The following is a 13269-nucleotide window of genomic DNA, read 5'->3' as shown; positions in this document are numbered from 1 at the left end:
CTATTAATTCTCTGTTTCAAATTTAAAATTTAATATTTCTCACTCTAATTACATTAAATTAATAATTGATTTTTCATTTCAAATTTCAAATTTTAAATTTCACACTCTAATTACATTAAATTAATAACATTAGAATAAAAAATAAAATAAAATTAATATATATTATAAGATGATATAATTTCATGTATTTATTTAAAGCAACGATTATATTTTTATATAACTAAAAAAAATATATCTTAATTAATAATTTATTTGAAATAATTTTGAGTTTTACTATAAAGTTTTAATTAATTTTATAATTGTGGTTCTCACGGGTATAAACTAGTTGCACAAGTTTCACTCTATATAATGAGTTTAGTCCGGTTATGTCCGGTCTACTCTAGTTCCATCTAATCGAGGCTTACTGTCAACCACTACTTAAGAACAGACCTATTAGTAATATACCATGCCAATATAAATTTATTGGAAACTATTGGCTAATAGGCTTGTTAAGGTCATCAACAATGTCATTAGCCCGGAACAATCGGGGCTCATCAAAGGTCGTCAAATCTTAGGTAGTCTGATGATGTTGAATGAAATTGTTGTTTGGCACAAAATCAGTTGTTGAAACTCATGGTGCTTAAAATTGGGTTCGAAAATGCATACGACTCTTTATGTTGGGAGTATTTGGAAGAAGTTCAAAAGAATATAAGTTTTCGTGGTGAATGGTGTAGTTGGGCTCAATGTACTATGACGTCGATCCTTGTTAACAGGTCACCTACTTTCGATCCAAATTAAACAAGGTGTTCCTTTTCACCATTTCTTTTTTAATTTAGATACGGACAGTCTCCACATAGTTATTCAAGAGCCGATTAGTAAGGGTTTAGCGGGGATGTAAAGTTAGAGGTACATTGATGGAAGTCTCATGTTTTTCTATGCAGATGATTAATGGTCAAAAAAAATATTGGAAGTATTGTTCAACTACTGTTATGTTTCTTTTTTGCTTCAGGGATCAAAGTTAATTTACATAATAGTAAATTAATGGAAGTTTGAGTAAATGGTCACTAGTGAAACAATTAGCCCGACTATTAGGTGTTCGATTATGAGGATGTCGTTTATCTATTATCATGTTGAGGGGTGAACGTTGGAAAACAGTTGTTGATAAATTTGTAGCCAACTTTCTAGTTGGAAGGTGAAATTGTTTTTTGTTGGGGTATGGGTGGCTATGCTTAAATCCATCTCGGAGAGTATTTCAGCTTATTACTTATCTATTTTTCGTACTTTCTAGTTGGAAGGTGAAATTGTTTTTTTGTTGGGGTATCGGTTGGAATCGCTGAGAGATCTCTTGTATATGGGTGGTCAAATTGGTAAATGAAAACTCACTCGGATACAATTGAAAAATCCTTAAGAAAACATTTTTATATAAATGAAAATAGAGTTTCTTGAATTCTCCCAAGTTCTATGGGTCTCTTTGATTAAGGTCATTTACAGGGACAGTGGATATTTAAATAATTGAGTTTTTCAAGGGAATGCCTTAACATCGCAGAATTGTATTCTTGAATCTGTAAAATAATCTAAAAGACATATGTATTGATCTTGATGAGTTTTGCGTAAAAAAATTGGGAATGGTAGGTTAATGCATTTTTGGGAGGATGCGTAGCTTGGTGTCACGGATTTAAAAAACTCAATTTCGTAGGGTCTTGTGTGGACCAATAATTTGCGCCGCAGCCAAGTGAAGGGGCTGAAAAAGTGAAAATCGAACCATGTCCTCGCGCTTGTGGAGCTTTTGAACCAAGTCACGTTATCCAATGGTCTTGGAGTTTATACGGTTTAGGTGAGTTCTTGATTTCTTCGCCTCAGAGGTATATTGATAAACTCACATTGATTATTCAACAATCATCCATGAGACGAAATATTTTGGTTCCTATTAAGGTGAGCGTGTTTGTTTCACGTTTTCACCTTAATAAAGTTTTGAAGAAAGAAAATTTGGACAAGAAAGGAATTGAACTATTGAAGTGGATAATTTCTTGTGTGTTATTTGAGTTGCATGTTTAGATTTTACATCTTTTTTTATTGTGTCCGGTGGCGAATTCTATTTAGAACCAAATCGCTAGATGGTGGAATATTGATAAACCGACTCTTTATAGTTTATATATAGGATCTGTTTGAGGGGTGGAACATGCAGGCTTACAATGTTGCAAAAAAAAAAGTCTTGTTTTGATTTCCAATTTGTGGGTGTTGTGAAGCGACCAAATGTTTGGAGATGTCAAGCCACGAAAAGCTCTTATATTAAGGCTAACCGAAGTGGAGGACTAACCCACACGTCTTGCTGATGTGTCCGGCCTAAGGACGCGTGAACACCACCCCTAAGGCCGGTGGTTTGGGTGTGACGTGGGTGCAAAAACAAACAAAGACAACGAGTAAGAAAGCAGTAGCAGTAACGGTCACGTATTTGACCTTTTTTTTCCTTTTTTCTTTGTATCCATCAAAGTAAAAAAATGATATTGAGCAATGACCCGTTTTTTAAAACCGTGTGAAGAAGGCTATTCATATTCGCTTTACTTAAAGTTACAAATTTTATCCCTAAGATTGTGTTTTTTTTATCTTATTATACCTTCTCACTTTTCTTTCAATTAAGTTAAACCCTCAACTATATATAACTATATATGTTTTTTTAATTTTAAAAATTAATAATATGTTTATTTGATTTTTTTTATTAGTAAAATGATTACGTAAGTTTATAATTATGTTTTTTTATGTAATCTAATGCTAAAAAAACAAAAATATAAATGATATGGAGTGGTAACCATTTTCAATGTCTAATGAGTTGGTGGTGGAGCTGACGTGACATTGAGTTGGCAGCGCTTTTCCGGTGGCTTGAGTGTGACTACTCCCCATAGCCTAATTATATTGTAGCGCAATCAAGACATCTCATCAAATGTAAATGAAACCAATATTTATCTCATATGTTTTATTTCAGAACTTTTTTATTCACATATAACACACCAATACGTTGTTTTTAGTACTCTAGCGTAAAAGGAATGAAGATTATAAAGTTAAAAAGATATAGAATTCATTCATTAATTCAAGCAATTAATAACATTGTTCAAGATTAGATGTAAACATCCTAAAAACTAACGAAGCCATGTGAAACCAAAACCTTAGGCACTTTAAAAACCAACCTATCTACATGTGCGTGTACTTGACACAAAAATAAAAACTATTTACTACTTGTCTACTTCCATTTTATTATTTAATTACCCAAAACCAAATATGCTACTTGCCATTATCTACCATTCCCGAAAGAGCTAAAACCTCCAACAAGTTAACAGTAGTACATGACACTCTTGACATTCTCATGAATCATAGGGATAGGATGCAGCCAAATGTGCATAGTAAACAGGAGTAACTGCAAACACACAAACAACTTTAATTTATATATGACTGAATGATCATCAGCCGATAATGTGTTGACTCTTTCTATTGTTGAGATTGATGAAACGCGCAAAGACCCGTAAGTATAGTTGAAAACAATGTCCTCAAGCGGGGTATTTAAAAGGGAATAGGTAGAAAAAGACTTTTTAGAGCGTTGGAGAATTCGAGTCACTAAAATTTTATATTCATTATTTGGAGTTTGGATATAAATGAGCACTTACTACTCATAAGACCGGTCGTGTTCCAAGGGCTAAACTATATCAGTCTTTATGCTTCGGTGTTGATAACCTTATTATTTTTTTGTTTTACACAAGTAGCTTCGGGAGACGTGTTCGTGTGTGATTAAATTGCTTCAAGATTTTTAATGAAAAACGAACAAGTTCTGATCTCAAGCCCGTGCGATTTTTGCATGGTCAATGCGTTTGTTTTTTGAGATAGGGGAGTTACGTCGACAACACACGGTCCAAAGGTAGGCCGTGTGATTTCAAGTTTTGCCCATTCGTTTTTAGCATGGCCCCTGAGTTTTGCGCACAGTCTAAAAAATTAGGCCATGTGTTTTTGAGTCTTGCTCATGCCAATTTCATATGCCCATGCTTTTCTTTTCTGTTAACCACAAAAATCACATTTTTTTAACCACACAAAAAAAAAATTAACATGACTCACTCTCAATCTTTGAGTTTTTTTTGGAACTCTAAAAAACTCAAAAACATTGCAACATAACAAAATACAGTAAATAAAAGAAGAATGGAAAGAAAATACTCCTCAAGTTGCCTCTCGGTTAGCCGCCCTTGTTTCAAATCTTTGGCTCGACTTGTCCCTTGGAATATGTTATTCTTTGAATATTGGGGCTTTCCAACTCAGTGAACTTCTTTTTATTTCCTCAAATTGGCCACTTATCTTGTACCTGACTTTCTTTTTGATTGGGAACCATACTGGACCTAGACCCTTGATGATAACAATCATCCAACTGACCCCTTTCATGTACTTGTCCAATAAAGTAATCGACTCTTCTTTCTTTGATAAGGTGGTTGAGTTGATGACTGATTGGGTGTCTTCCTTCTCGGGATATGTATCCTTTAAAAGGTCCCACAGATTTATCATTTCCGACTCTAGTAGTTGGTCTACTAGTGATATGATTTTCTCATTGGTAGTGGGTGGCACAGTCTCTTTTTCGTCAACCTCCAATACATCCTTTACAACTTCCATGTCATCCTTCTCTATTTCTACTTCTTCCTTGACAACCTTCTCCACTTCTACTTCTTCCTCCTCCTCCCGGTCTTCAAATTGCAATCTTGGGTCATCAAAATTTTTCCCATCGTTCAAGGTAATGGCAGAAACGGTATGCCTTGGGTATTCTTCAGTCTGCGATGGTAATTTTCCTTGAGTTTCCAATATACTCACAGATTGAGCAAGTTGTGCAATTTGTTCCTCTAAGCTTTTGAGGCTAGTTTTGGTTGTTTCCTGGAAGATTTGGGTAGTAGTGGCAATACTTTTCACAATGTCTTCCAAGGACATGCTCGAAGTTTCAGCTTGTTGGGGAGGTGCAGAATATGGTGGTTGGAACCGTGGAATTGGTTGGTATTGGTCATTTCCCCAAGCTTGGTATGGGTTTTGTCATTGGTTGTTACCCCAAGCTTGGTTGTTTTCCCACCATTGATCATGTTGAGTTTGATCATAACTCCATTGATTTGGCCAGTAATAGCTTCCCCTTTCCTGCACTTCCTCCCATTCCCTTTGTAAATATGGACACATGTTGGTGTCATGTCCATTTTGAGTGCAAAAATCACAAGGACTAGGTGTGGGTTGCATAATTTGGTTATTTCCAATCATCATAACAATTTGGGCTGGCTCAGAAAGTTGGTATTTAATGTAAGGAGTGTTCACCTTCGACCCACACTTTTTGTTTTTGTTTTGTTTTTTTTAATGTTTTTTTTCGTTTTTTTCACAAAAATCTTGGTATAAACAATTAGTAACACCGTGTCCCTGGCAACGGCGCCAATTTGTTAGGGGTGTCAAACCCAACAAATAAAGGGGTACAATAGACTCCAAATACACTACTTTAATGCACTAAAAAGTAGTACAAGGCAAGCAGGGTCGAACCACAAAGACACGGGACAAAAGTCTATACCTCTTTGTGCAAGGTAATTTGGTCACAAAGGGGGGGGGGGTTGTTTGCAAAACGTCAAATAATGAAAATATTAATCTACTTTAGAACATGCAGAAAATGAAATAGATTTGTAAACAAGTTGTAAAAGTGTTTCCAGTTCTAGTTCTCAATGTTGTCATTTAACTTGATTGTGACTTGATGTAATTTGTGATTACTATTCTAAGTTGGTACTGAAAGGTATTATCACGCTCTAATACTTCTTGCTTGCCAAATTATCTAACCAAAACACGCTCTTTGACTAGACCTAGCTTTACTAATTCAACCTAAACATGCTCTTAGATTGTATTGAAAAACTGCATTAAGTTTTGTACAAGCTTCCCAACAATGTTCATTCCTTCTCATACGCTCGGAAGTGTGAAAACATGTGATAAATGTTCTACAATAAGAAAACATATTGCTTGTTACCAATCATTAACTTTGTAGAACGATTAGGTGCCCTAAAAGTTAATTAACTACACAAAAATTCAATTCATGAAAGTGTCCAATCAAACACAAATCAAATTTAAGGATTCTAGTTTAAACAAGAACATAATCACTAGAATAGAATCACAAATCAAACATCAAATCACATGCTTCAAGTCAAGCATTCAACATGTTTTGAACAGGAACTAGAAACTAGGGTTTCTTAGTCACACATGGCTAAGAACAAATCAAACAAGAATAAAGATGAAATCGGAATGTTTAATGCTTACAAAAATTAAATCAAAATTGTTTGAAATGATTAGGTCTTCTCAAAAGCTCCAAAATTTCTCCTAGAATCGTCCAAGATCGCCCCTAGTTGCTCCAGAAACCGTCTTGCTTCCCAATGGCAACATCTCCTATTTTAATTAATGTTCACATGCATGCCATAAGGCCATGCGTTTTTGGCATGGCCATGCCTTTTGCCCATGTGTTTTTGGCATATCCATTTGTCTTGACCATGTGTTTTTGGCATGGCCCATGCTTTTTGCTAAAATTCCAAAAAGTCTTCACCGTTGGCTCCATCTTCAGTCTAGCTTCACCACGAGTCATGTTACTCAAATATAAGATGAGAAAGGACAAACACGACCCTTGTCATTGTGACATGAACCGTGTTTCAAACGTAGTCCTTTGTTGTGATGACAATGCAACAATGACACGGGTTATGTCTTCATGCTTTTCCTCCATGGAATGACCGGTTCATCTTCTCTTCATGCTCTAAAGCTTCATACTCCAAGTTCCATGCTTCCAAGCTCGAAGCTCCATGCTCCATATTGTCTGCAAAATAAATCAAAAATAGTGAAATACCAAACATTCTTGATGAAACGTGTAGTTGCCCAAATAATTAACTAAATGCAAGGATTATGAAGTAGAATGCTATGAAAGGACGGAAATAAACATACAGAATATGTGCATAAAATGCACATATCAACATCCCAAAAACTAATGAAGCCTAGTGAAACCAAAACCTTAGGCACTTTAAAAACCAGCATATCTACATGAGCGCGTACTTAATTACTTGACACAAAAATAAAAACCCTTTACTACTTGTCTACTTCCATTGTATTATTTAATTACCCAAAAACAAATATGCTACCTTCCATTATCTACCATTCCTGAAAGAGCTAAAACCTCCAACAAGCTAACAGTAGTACATGACACTTTTGACATTCTCATGAATCATAGGGACAGGATGCACCTCAGCAACCCGGTCACTGTCAGACAACTCACCACCTTCCATGTAGCAGGGTGCATGAATCGCAGCCAAATGAGCATAGTAAACAAGAGCAACTGCAGACACACAAACAACTTTAATTTATATATGCATGAATGATCATCAGCTGATGAAAAACATGTTGGAATTTTGTTTATTAATTTACTTTGTGGGACTTGTCCCACATTGGAAACAAGAAAGAAAAATCTTTCCTTATAAGTCTAAGCCTCATTAGTTTATCAGTATGGATCAAGCATTGGGCTAAGATGGATGGGCTTGGTTGGTTGTGTTGGACTAGCCTAATTGGACTCCAAATCTTCTCTAATATCAAGAGAATATTTAATGGTCAAAAGATGGGCCTTTTGGGGTCTTCCTGATTAATTACGAAATTAATATCAAGAGAATATTTAATGGTCAAAAGATGGGCCTTGGGCTTTTGGGGTCTTCCTAATTAATTACGAAATTAATTTTTATTTTTATTAAATTCGTAATTACTGAATGACAGGTATTATGGCAGTTTTGGAGGGTTACAGAGATCATCACCACAAATTCTCTTGCATTTTTTTTTCTCTGAAGATGAAGGGAACATAGAAATTTCTGTCTTAGGACACTACAATTCGCAAGCCTCAATCTACATAATTTCGTTTCTTGTGTTTCTGTTGTAAACATCAACATTCAAGTATGTTTTCTGATTATGATTCTTATATATAAATTTGATTTAATTGTGTCTGTTTGTTAGATTTCGTGTTTTGATTACGTTTTTCATAACAAACATCATACCTATGGACATGGATCTTGTACACCTTTAGTACCTGAAATTGAAAAACCAATTATGTTATGATAGGAAGAAATTTATCAAAATGGTTAAGAGGGTTGGCTGGTTGGTTGAATTACATGCATAAAGCATAAGTTGTATGTAAGATTATGCAACCCATCTGCAGTTAACTTGTTTTCATCATAGAGCACGTGATAATGTGTTGTCCTACTCGTTCCCCACAAATAAACACACCCAAACTGAATTATCCAACGCAATACACCTTTTAAACTCTTAAAAATTACTTAATATATACATGTAATAAGCACATGACATTTCACCTGAATAGCAGCGTGGTTGCGCACGTAGAAGTCAAATTGAGTTGGGTGGCATATCTTGGAACAAAATTTTAATTTAACAAGAATATCAGTTGAAAACCCATAATCAGTAATCATGAAACCTGGGAAAATGTTGCCACTCGTATAAGTAAAAATCATTACAAAGAACTAGTTTTAATACACAAACACATTGAGACACAAAAGGTTCAAGTTTTATATCATAAAAATTAAAGCAAATGCCTTTCTGATTTTGTCCATCTCGTTCATCAAAACCTCATTGAACTGTCCTTTACCAGCTTCATCCCTGTGATACAAGTATCGGTAATGTCATGATTAAAATACTAATAATTATGCCAGAAATGAAGGAAATTAATGTGTTGTCATATATACATGTAGAATATTATTCTATGCGGTTTACGACCTGTTGAATTATAGAATGAAATCAGAAGCTCCGTAATTAGTCCTGAATGAACCACATCACCCGTTGCATCGGTAGTTATTGAGTAGAGATCCTCAATGATCTATTTTCTCTCTTTATTATTTAAGTATTGTTTGTTTTTTATCTAGAGATCTTATTGGCCTCTTTTGTCTATGCCGCGCAGACATTAGCATTCGCAAACTGTTTGTTTTTTTGAAGACTGCATGTTGCAGACCTAAAAATGTTTGCTCGCTCTCTTCTTAGCATAGATGTGGACCAAAGTCTTCTAATATCTTCAGGCATCTTCTAGCCTAAAAAACACATATATCTTTATTTTTTTAGTTTTTTTTAATTTATATTTATTCCAACTTTACTAATGATAAACAATTTTGTTTTTTTTAAGTTATAATACTTTATAAAAAAGGTTCGATGACACAAACATGATATTTTTGACAAATTTATATATAAATATTTATTACAATAATGGTTGTTGAAGTTGTTATATAAATATGAAAAAAAAATATCATAATATATTCTTATATTTTTTGTGTCAAATTTTATAAAACATTATTTCATACAGTTTCGTCAATTCCTTGTGAAAATATTTATGGTACGTTTTTAATTGATTTAATTGAAAGAGTCGAATTTTATTTCCATCCATTTATGTATCAAAGTCTTTGATTTCTAATTACAATTTTTAGGTATAACTTTGCGACCAAAATTGTTTATTGTTATCAAATATACATATTCATACCATTTTATTTTCACTTTTTATACAATAATACATAAAATTTGATCTAGTTTTGTTAATTATTTATAACAAAGTCATAAAAATATTAAAATCAATTTGAAGTTTAAAAAAACAAGTTTATTTAGATTTTAGTTTATTTTAATAGCATGTATATGTTAAAAAACAAAGTCATAAAAATATTAAAAAATCACCTTGAAATAATAAAAAATCATAAAAATATTTGATTTTAGTTTATTTAGATTTATAACAAAGTCATAAAAATATAAAAAATCACTTTGAAATATTAAAAAATCATAAAAATATTTGATTGTAGTTTATTTAGATTTATAACAAAGTCATAAAAATATTAAAAAATCACTTTGAAGTTTAAAAAAACAGTTTATTTAGATTTTAGTTTATTTTAGTAGTCTGCAGATGTTAAAAAAACAAACAATCTTCTTTTTTCAGACTGCATACGTTTGGTCCACCTCTTTTACTGCAGAGGTCTACAGATGTGGTCCGCAGACTGCAGACATTTTGCTTCAAAAAAAACAAACAACACCTTAGTAATTCTTGGCCTAACCGCAACTTCCCCGTGACGTGAAAAGTTGATGACAGCCCAGAAATCCAAACTACCTCCTGCAGAAATAAGAATCATTATTCATTAAAGAATGGGAAAAGATTAAATTACCCAAATGCAACAACGGTAGAAATGGTCACTCACACACCATCGGCCGGCTGCTGGAAAGATATTTGATAAAGGCTCACATCCTTCATACCTGATCTGAAAGATAAAATAAAATTTATAAAAATAAAAAATAAGAGATAAATGCTTGTAAAAAAAGGTGTTAGAGAAGTTAGTTACATATGGAGGTGGGATAATGTGTGCTTCAATTGAAGCAAGCTGCTCGTGTACATATGCATTCCAAAACCTTAGACTACAAGCTTATTTTATTGTAATTACTAGTTTATAACTCATGAAAACCGTGGTAACAAAATTATTTTAAATAAACTATTTTACATAAATAATTAATTAAAGATATTTTTTTAGGTATATAAAATTATAATCATTGGTTTAAAGAAATATATGAAATTATATCACCTTATAATTTGTATTAATTATATTTTAATTTTTATTCTAATATTATTGATTTAATATAATTAGAGTGGAAAATTTAAAATTTGAAATTTAAAATGTTGAATCAATAGGTTGACAAGTGACATAACATTAATTAGGAAGCCTAATATGATGACACATGATAAAAGAATAATAAAATTATGCTTTTATTAGAATAGGAAGATTACTCTCCATAGTCTACAAATTAAAACATATGCACCAAATAATAAATAAATAAATGGATTTCAATCTATGGTTGGAATTTATAAATATCTTATGGATGCTTTTCTCCCTGTCTATTGGGCGCTGACACGTGGCCTTGAGATAGTCTATTACTTGTTTTCCATTCAACTTTTGTACAACACTTACAATGCTACAAATCTTTACTCTAACAAAATTACATTTGAATTTACAATATTTTTTTAATTAATCCTATACAAAAAGAATGTGATTTTCCATTCAAGAAATTGATTTATCCATAGTAGAAATCAATTTCTTAAGTGGAAGAATCATGATCTCTCATAAATTATAACAAGAGACCTCCATTGGTAAATAGATCGGTTTAGCATTTGTGCCAGCTTGGATTGTTGGAAGGTGTGGAAACCAAAGATTAATGTTGTATTTCTCCCGAAAATACTCCAAAAGAGATACTGTCGCTCTAGTGTCATGAACAATAAATCTAACAAGATTTAACAACAATAAAGTTAAAAAACACAAAAACTTTTTTAAAAAATGTTTATTTGAATTGAAGCTTACGTTAGTTGTTTAGTTGGTTGAACTGTTAACCAATGAACCTTGTAATGTCTCATGTAATCCTGTCTCCTAATTGGTTGAACTGTTAACGAATGAACCTTGTAATGTCTCATGTAATCATGTCTTCTAACTTCCACTCTTACACCTCTCAATGTTGTCTTTACCTGAAAGGGAAATAATAAATTATCATTAAAATACAACTTTTTAAGATTAATAAAATGGTATTTTTTTTTATAAAAAAGAAAGAAAGAAAGAAAACCTTTCCTAATTCGTACCTTGATATGATCTTGGTCCGATAGTGGTCTCGATATATCCTTATGTAGAAATTCACCAACAAACTCAGTAACTAACTTAGGTTCATAAAAAGCACAAACTGACATATATGTAAGATTTATATTAATTTATAATGGTTGATGATTAAAATATATACAAATATATAATCAAAATATATACAAATACATACCAAGGTTAATTGACAAGCCCATTTGAGTTGGTCTTAGAGTTTATTTGAGTTGGTCTTAGAGTTTGATAAAACCCTTTTCCAAAACTCAACACCATCACCAAGAACACTTGTCCCAAATTCGGGACTAAACAATGATCTATCAAGTGTTTTCCTCCTACAAACAATTCATGTAAAAACAATTAGAACCTATTGAGAGCTTAATGAGAAAAGATATATTATGACACTTACTTGTTACCCTTGTAAACAATCACTTAGAACAACATCAAGAGCTTGGATAGCTTCATGGGGATTATCATGGTGTCCACGAACTAAGAATTGTTTCAGATGGTTCATATCCTTTCTAGCTGCAAATTTGATGTTGATTTTGAATTCCTTTTTCCCACCTACAATATCTGTGTATAAAATAAATTACAATTTGAAAAGAAGTTTTTAAAAAAAAAAACAGATATTAGAAAGTAAGTAATAATTATACCCATTTTGTTGGGTGAGTTTAACATAAAACTCTTGGGATTCAAATGGTAATGGCCCTGCAGAAAACACGTGGTTTTGTTTCCATCATAAGCTAACAACATGTTTCTGAGATGTGATGCTCCATATGAAGGAAAAATGACTTATAAGCCCAACGAAGTTTCCAAACCGTTCAAAAAACCTCAATTATGTTTTGTTTGTTCAAGGCAACCCAACGAACTTAACCATTTGTCTAAAAAATCCTAACTAACTTTTACACTTTTGTTCAATTCTCATTAGTGTCAACTAGCTAATGAAAATCAATGAATGACATGGCTTCTGACGTGGACTTAAATATCGAAAAAATGACTTGTAAGACCAACAAAGTTTCGAAACTGTTCAAAAAACTCCAATCATGTTTTGTATGTTCAAAAAAACCCAACGAACTTAACCTTTTTACACTTTTGTTCAATTCTCATTAAAGACAACCAGATTCATGAGGTATACAATTAGTTGGCAAATGACATGGCATTATATTTAATTACATGAAATAAACATATTAGAATTGCCCTTTATATATCAGGCGTGGAGAAGAGAAAAACGAACGATGTCTGTGTTCAATCTCTTGTAATGGCTACTTATTCTTCTTCCTTTAAGAAAATATTTGAAGATGCAAATCTTTGTGAATGTGGACACCCTTCTCAGACTTTGACATCTAGAACGAGGGATCATCCGGAGAAAAAGTTCAGGGCTTGTTCGAACGAATCAATAAGTATAATTCAAAGCTTTATCGTGTCCATCTTCTATTTATTTGGTTAAATTTTGAAGACCACAAACTTTTCTAATAAGGGACCAAAAGTATAAGAATGAAAAATTTTAATGGAAAATATCTAAAACAAAAGAACTTTATTATTCTTTAAGCTTTTGAGAATATATATATATATATATATATATATATATATATATATATATATATATATATATATATATATATAT

General features: G+C 32.5%; 1 pseudogene; it reads right to left on the bottom strand.

The window, feature by feature from the left end:
- Positions 1–6710: 6710 nt before the first annotated feature.
- On the bottom strand, positions 6711–12570 carry LOC111886042 (protein argonaute MEL1-like; annotated as a pseudogene).
- Positions 12571–13269: the final 699 nt, after the last annotated feature.

The sequence above is a fragment of the Lactuca sativa genome, chromosome 1 (genome assembly GCF_002870075.4).
Source record: "Lactuca sativa cultivar Salinas chromosome 1, Lsat_Salinas_v11, whole genome shotgun sequence".
Classification (NCBI taxonomy): Eukaryota; Viridiplantae; Streptophyta; class Magnoliopsida; order Asterales; family Asteraceae; genus Lactuca; species Lactuca sativa.
The sequence above is the reverse complement of the archived record's forward strand: the minus strand, read 5'-3'. Positions and strand labels throughout refer to the sequence as shown.